This window comes from Artibeus jamaicensis, unplaced genomic scaffold, assembly GCF_021234435.1.
Source record: "Artibeus jamaicensis isolate MK-2021 breed Jamaican fruit bat unplaced genomic scaffold, CSHL_Jam_final contig_76, whole genome shotgun sequence".
In the NCBI taxonomy this organism is placed as follows: Eukaryota; Metazoa; Chordata; class Mammalia; order Chiroptera; family Phyllostomidae; genus Artibeus; species Artibeus jamaicensis.
In genome coordinates this window covers 14,125,198-14,131,197 of record NW_026521954.1, presented here as the reverse complement: position 1 = coordinate 14,131,197, position 6,000 = coordinate 14,125,198, and positions in this window count along the sequence as shown.

Sequence of the window (6,000 nt, the reverse complement as noted above, 5' to 3'; positions counted from 1 at the left end):
TTCCCCATCAATAGAAATACCAAGTCTGAATTTTTTAAAAGATGTTTAAAGAAACGTCGCTCCCTCTATCTACTTTCCATAACAGTTCTTGCTTCATGCTGCTTCCTGAGAACAAGAGAAAAGGAATGGAGATGGGGGCCATAAGTCACCTCGGTTTTCCTTTAATTACTGCATTATACTTCCATTTCTCATATTCTCTATCGTTATCTCTGCCCAGCCAAATCTCCATTCCTCATTCAGTGCTCATTAATCGAGGTGGTGTTTGGGGAAAGGTGATCTATAGGTATGAGTTTCACATGGCCAAGTGCTCACCTACACTATTACACACCAAATGGAGTTCAATACCCGTAACGGTCAATTTAGCTGCTTGTCATATGATACCCTCTCCTGCCTGCATCCCTTACTGATGCTCTTACAATTCCTATTTCCTCCTTTCTTTCCACTTCATGTTATTATTGTCTCTCTTCATCAGAAAATAAAAATGTTTCAGAAATACTGAAGGGAATCACATTAGATGTGAGACACCACAAAGTGATGCTCAGATCACTGGTCTTAGAGTTGGAAGGGGCCTTACGTAATCACATCATCCAGCCTGTCACCTGCCAGACGAGGAGAGTAGGACCCAGGAAGTTCCCACTGCAGTTAGGGACAGAGTCAGGACCTGTCACCAGGGACCCCTGACTGGGCCCAACACTCAGCCAGTGGCATCATCTCCCGTAATTCTCAAGGAAATTCATGAGGTAGACACTGATACTTCTTCCATTTTAGAGATGAGGGAACTGATGCACAGAGAGGTTAGATCACTTCCCCAAAGACACACAGATAATAAGTGTAAATCAGAATAATAATAAGGCAGAATCAAGATTTGAACCCAAGTGTGTCTGATTACAGAGCCTTACCTCTAATAACTACACAGAGCTCTGCTCTCAATGTTACCACCAGCTGACCTTATACTTGGTTATTATATATTCACATAAATAAACACACTGCCTGTGATGCTATTTTACAATAAATAATAAGACGCATAGATTTTGGAATGACAAGGCGTGGGTTTGACCCCTAGCTCTGACATTGGTTAACTAGGGAACTTTCATCAGAAACATTGACTTCATTGCCCAAATAGAGACAATCACAATACCCACCTTGAAGGGCTATGTTGAAAGCCAGATAAGACCATTCGGTCTTTCATCAAACGTATACCGAGTGCCTACTATGTGCTAGGCACTGTTAAAGTGCTGGGAATGCAGCCTCGCTGCTCCGGTGGCACATCCTCGCACCCAGACCCCAACAGGTGCTCGGTGAGCGTGAAGGCGCGGTGAGGAGCAGGCCGTGGGTTCGTGCTGACTGTCCAGGGAGACGCCGCTTCCGCCCGGCTTTTTCTCTATCTCTCCTGTCTCTATTTCTCCACACGGATGTGACACGCAAAGGGATCTACAAACATCCGTCATTTACTCATCACGGGAGTGGGTTTATTGCACAAGAAGGTTTCCATCTCTGAGGAAACTTTTACCCATCTCCTGACTGACATTAGAGATCTCTCCAGATCTCTTAAGCAAATCTGATCAATCTGATCAAGGGGTGTGTGCGTGTGTGTGTGTGTGTGTGAGATATTACTGATTTCCCACATTTTATTGATTTAAACAGTCTTTGGAAATTTTTCCGCTGTACTTTCTATAGATACTTTCTCTCTAATTTACTACAGTTGAGGAAATAATGGTAATTAACCTTTGGGCCCCTGCTGTGCTCCCCCACTGCACCAGCAGGGCATGGGCAGTATTTTTAGACACAGCTGTTAATATTAGGAGTTGAATAACAAGCACGTAATCAGAAACTCAGGCTCCTTATCCTAGAGAAGGTGCACTTGAAAGTCAGATCTGACTTACTATAATTTTTTTCATTCATGGACTAGTTATTTACTTAGCATCTACTATGGACCAGGCACCAGGCTGGGTACAAAGAGACTCTGCTCTCACGCATGGAGCTCACAGTCTGGTGAGAGGAGGAACATGCAAATGGACCGTGACAAGCAATGAGGGTCGACTGTCCTGCAATCAAGGTGAAGTGTTGTGGGTGCACAGAGGAACGACTGGTGTGCTCTCTCTTGAAAACTAAGGTGAGGCTTCCCAAACATCCTCTGAGTCAACACGACACAGACATCTAGGGTCTGAGTGTAGTTCTTGTGGCCTCTCCACCCAACTTTCTATGTGATCTTGGGAAAGTCACTTGACTTTTCTGTCCCCATCTCTAAAATCAGGTTAGGGATATAAAATCAGGCCACGGAGGCCCACCCTCCCACAGGTAGGAAGAGCACATGCGCCTGCAGGAGTTTGAACCAGTAATCAACACACAGAAGGAGGTAAGTCTATGCTGAGCCCCAGAGTAAGCCATTGGCTTGACTTTGGAGATAAAAATGTGGCGAGAACAGCAACAAACCACTTTTCTTTGAACTCTGGAATGTCACTCAGGTTAACCAATGAGCACACAGCCTGAAAGGAGGTACCCCAGCATATCCCTCTGCATGGGGGGGGGGGGCCCTTGGTGACAAGCAAGTTGTGGGAGGTGACTGTGGGTTTGCGTCAGCGGTGGGGGGAGAGCTGTCTCTGTCTGTCTTGCTGTTTCTCTCTCTGACCCTCTGCATTCCTGCGTCTCTACATCAGCCGCTCCCACCCTCTGCCCCGCTCCTGTCCCTCACTCTCCCCCCTCTCCCCACCCCAGTTTTATACTGGAATCCCAGTAAGCCAAATGTAGGCAAGGCTCACTTCACTCCATGTTAAAATGCTGTACATCCACAAAGAGCGTAGGACAAATACCAGCAACTGTTATTAATTCTAGTTAATGCTGTTAAAAGACTCCCTGTAATTTTCCAGAAAGGTATGTCTTATGCTGAGGCCCACGAGGAATATGTAATAGATTTTGGAAGAACTAAGCCAAGGAGGCAGTCTTAAATCAGAGGCTCGGACACACAGAAGTCTTTAGGAAGTTCTGCGTGTCAGGTGAGAGGGGGACTTGAAATCTTATTTCTCTTTTAATTATCTGATGCTCACACCACTCTCCTTTGTTGCCTTCAGCTAGAGCTGATAAGGAAAGACACCAATAAATATCTTATCGGTCTGAAGGGAGACGCCGTGTTTCATGGGGCTCCCTGCTTTCTACAGCTGTTGTTAAAATATTACTGCTAATTAGCTGGCTAGTTATATATAAACCCTTACAAAGGAGTATTTTTACACAATCATAAAATAAATTAAACTACCAAAAATTCACGCTGTTAATTAAAATAACCCCTGTGGGGTGGGGGGGGTCGCTATAAGGCTGGCGCAAACAGGAGGCAATTTCACAAGCACAAACTGATTAATTTTATTCCCCATTACATGTATTTGCTAATATTATCAAAATTAGAAAACAAAGCAATTTTGCCTTGACAGTGCTTCAGATGCAGGTGGTCCAAGCAGAGGAAGGAGCTGGTCAGACATACCCTGGACCCCGAGGCCGTCCCCTATCTGAAAAGGGAGTTTGTGCTTCTTCAGCAAAGACACTTCCCAGTGGGGCACACCCGTGAGGTGGGGTGAGAAAGTGGGGGCTTCCCTGGTCTGCAGGCACAGCCTCTGGAACTCTGGGACAGCCGCGGCCTGAGCTATCATAGCCACATCCCCCGGTCCAGCCAAAGATGCAAACATTTGAAGACATGAGGGAGACTCTGATGCCGAGGGGTGGCAGAAGGGTATAGAAAAATGAACTAACACAACCCAGTTCCAGGAATGGCTACGACTGTTTACTCACAATTTATCAACACAGTTTGCATTTTGTCTCTCCCAGGTTTCTCCTGCTCCACATAGAGCGAAGCTGTACTTTTCCGAAGCTTGTGGATAATTCCTATATTTAAATAACTGCCCAAACCCTTTGTGGATCATTCTTTTACATGAGATCACAAGGAGTTAATGAAAAAGCCTAGAAAGTACTTTTGTAACGAAAAGCACTGTTTAGGAAAGAATGAACTTAACCTTCAACTCCTTTGGCTCTTTGTCAGCCAGCCGAGTGAAATGATAGACTGGAATCCAACCGGGGAGCCCCTCCAGATGCAAAACATTTAAGTCTCCCCAGACCTCCCAGCTCCGGTTGTTCAAAGCAAATATTCACCTGAAAATATATTCTTAAAAAAACCTAAATGCACTATTTTATGTCCCTTTTGGTTAGCCAGAAAAAAAAATCCTCAGTCCCTCGGATCCATAATTAGCTTGGTTCTTTCACCAGCACCTTTGTGCGGGGTTCATTCATCCTTACAGCCCTTAAAATCACACCACAGGCTCAAGCGTGTTTAGCACCTAGTTTTGTGAGATGGCTCTTCACAGAGGCTCCCAGGCTGTGGCAGTGGGACACCAAACATCTGGAAAAGGAGACAGAACTTCAGTCCTAAACCCAGATGTTTTATCTGTGTGACTCCAAACGTCCAGGTGTTTGGGGGAGGGGACAGGATTTTATAAATAATATTCTGCCCTCTCTGCACAATCCGAAAGAGCAGATAAAATGGGACATGTACCTTGTTGCCTCTGGACGTGCTGGAATATTTCGTCCCTGTCATTTTGCTCTGCCACACAGTTTTCTTCCAAGACCCAGTTTGTACAGAATAACATTAACACCCGCCAGCCTTTCCCAGCTACTTGGGAAGCAATAGTCGGGGTGTCTGTGGCATGCTGCGGTCCTGCTCATCCTCTCCCCTCACTGCTCCGGCCCACTACCACCGCGCTGGGGAAGGACAGCCTCATTCCTCATCCTGACCACTGCCCAGACCCCAGAGCAGATGTTCTGGCTTCCAGTCTCCCCCGCCACACAACAGGCCAAGTGACTGTTCTAAAACCCCAGCTGAGGGTCTGGCTTTAACTCTCCGAAACCACCGAGGACTCTGCAGGGCTCCGGGCCAGCTGGCCACACGGATCTTCCAGCCACATGCCCAGATGCTCACCACCCACACTGGCCCTGTGCTACAGCCTAGGGAAGGTATCTTCTGGAATATTCCTGTACATCTTCAGACCTGCCTATCTCTGTAGTTGCTGTATCCCTACCCAAAACAACAGCTCAGAAGATGTCGCTCTTATTTCACAAGGATTTGACCTGATCCTCTTCGTTAAGCCTTCCACAGCCGCCCCAGCAGAGTGAGCAGCCTCACCCTCAGCGCCCTCCCAGCATGTATGCCTGTACCTCTGTGCATCGTCTCCATCCTCCAGTCTGATCTGGTCCATATATAACAGTCACCTGGTCTGCCTGTTTTACCTCCTCTGCAGCTTTTAAATTGCCTTCAACAGCCTGCGTCTTAAGATAAAGACCCAACTCCATAGTTTTGGACGCCCTGCTGACCTCATCCACCTCTGCTGTCTGGGCTGAGTCCTGTGGCCTCCATCACCCCTGGGTCCCTGTGTTTGCTCCTGTTGCACCACTTGCCATTCCCCTGATTGCCATGCTAACCCCTGCACTCCCCTTTCAACCTCAGAAGCTCTTTAATTCCTGCTCATCCTTCACAGCTCAGAGAAAAAGGTGTGGAGAGGAAACACTTCTCAGGCCCCCCCTTTCCATCCAATCTGAGTCAGCTTTCACAGTTATAGACACACAGAACCACACCCCTTTCCCTCACTGTACTTAAGTTAGCACAATCTCATCATATATTGACTAAGGTGAACTTTTGATTAATGTCCTTCTCTTCTATCAGACTTCAAGCTCCACTGAGAGTAGAATGATATTCTTGCTCCATTGTATCCTCAGCCCCTAGCAAGGTACCTAATTCATCATAATTGTTCATAAATGTTTGTTGAATGAATAAATGAATGATTGACATCCATGCAAAACATCATCACAACCACAATTCACTCCTTGAGGACAGAAGCTATATTTTATTCTTATTTGGGTCCTGGCATACCGTGGGCGTTCAGGATGCACTCGTCAAATTACCACTGAGTGCAGAGAGAGATCGGCCCAGCATGTGAGCAACTCCCCCTCACGCACCAGTGAGCT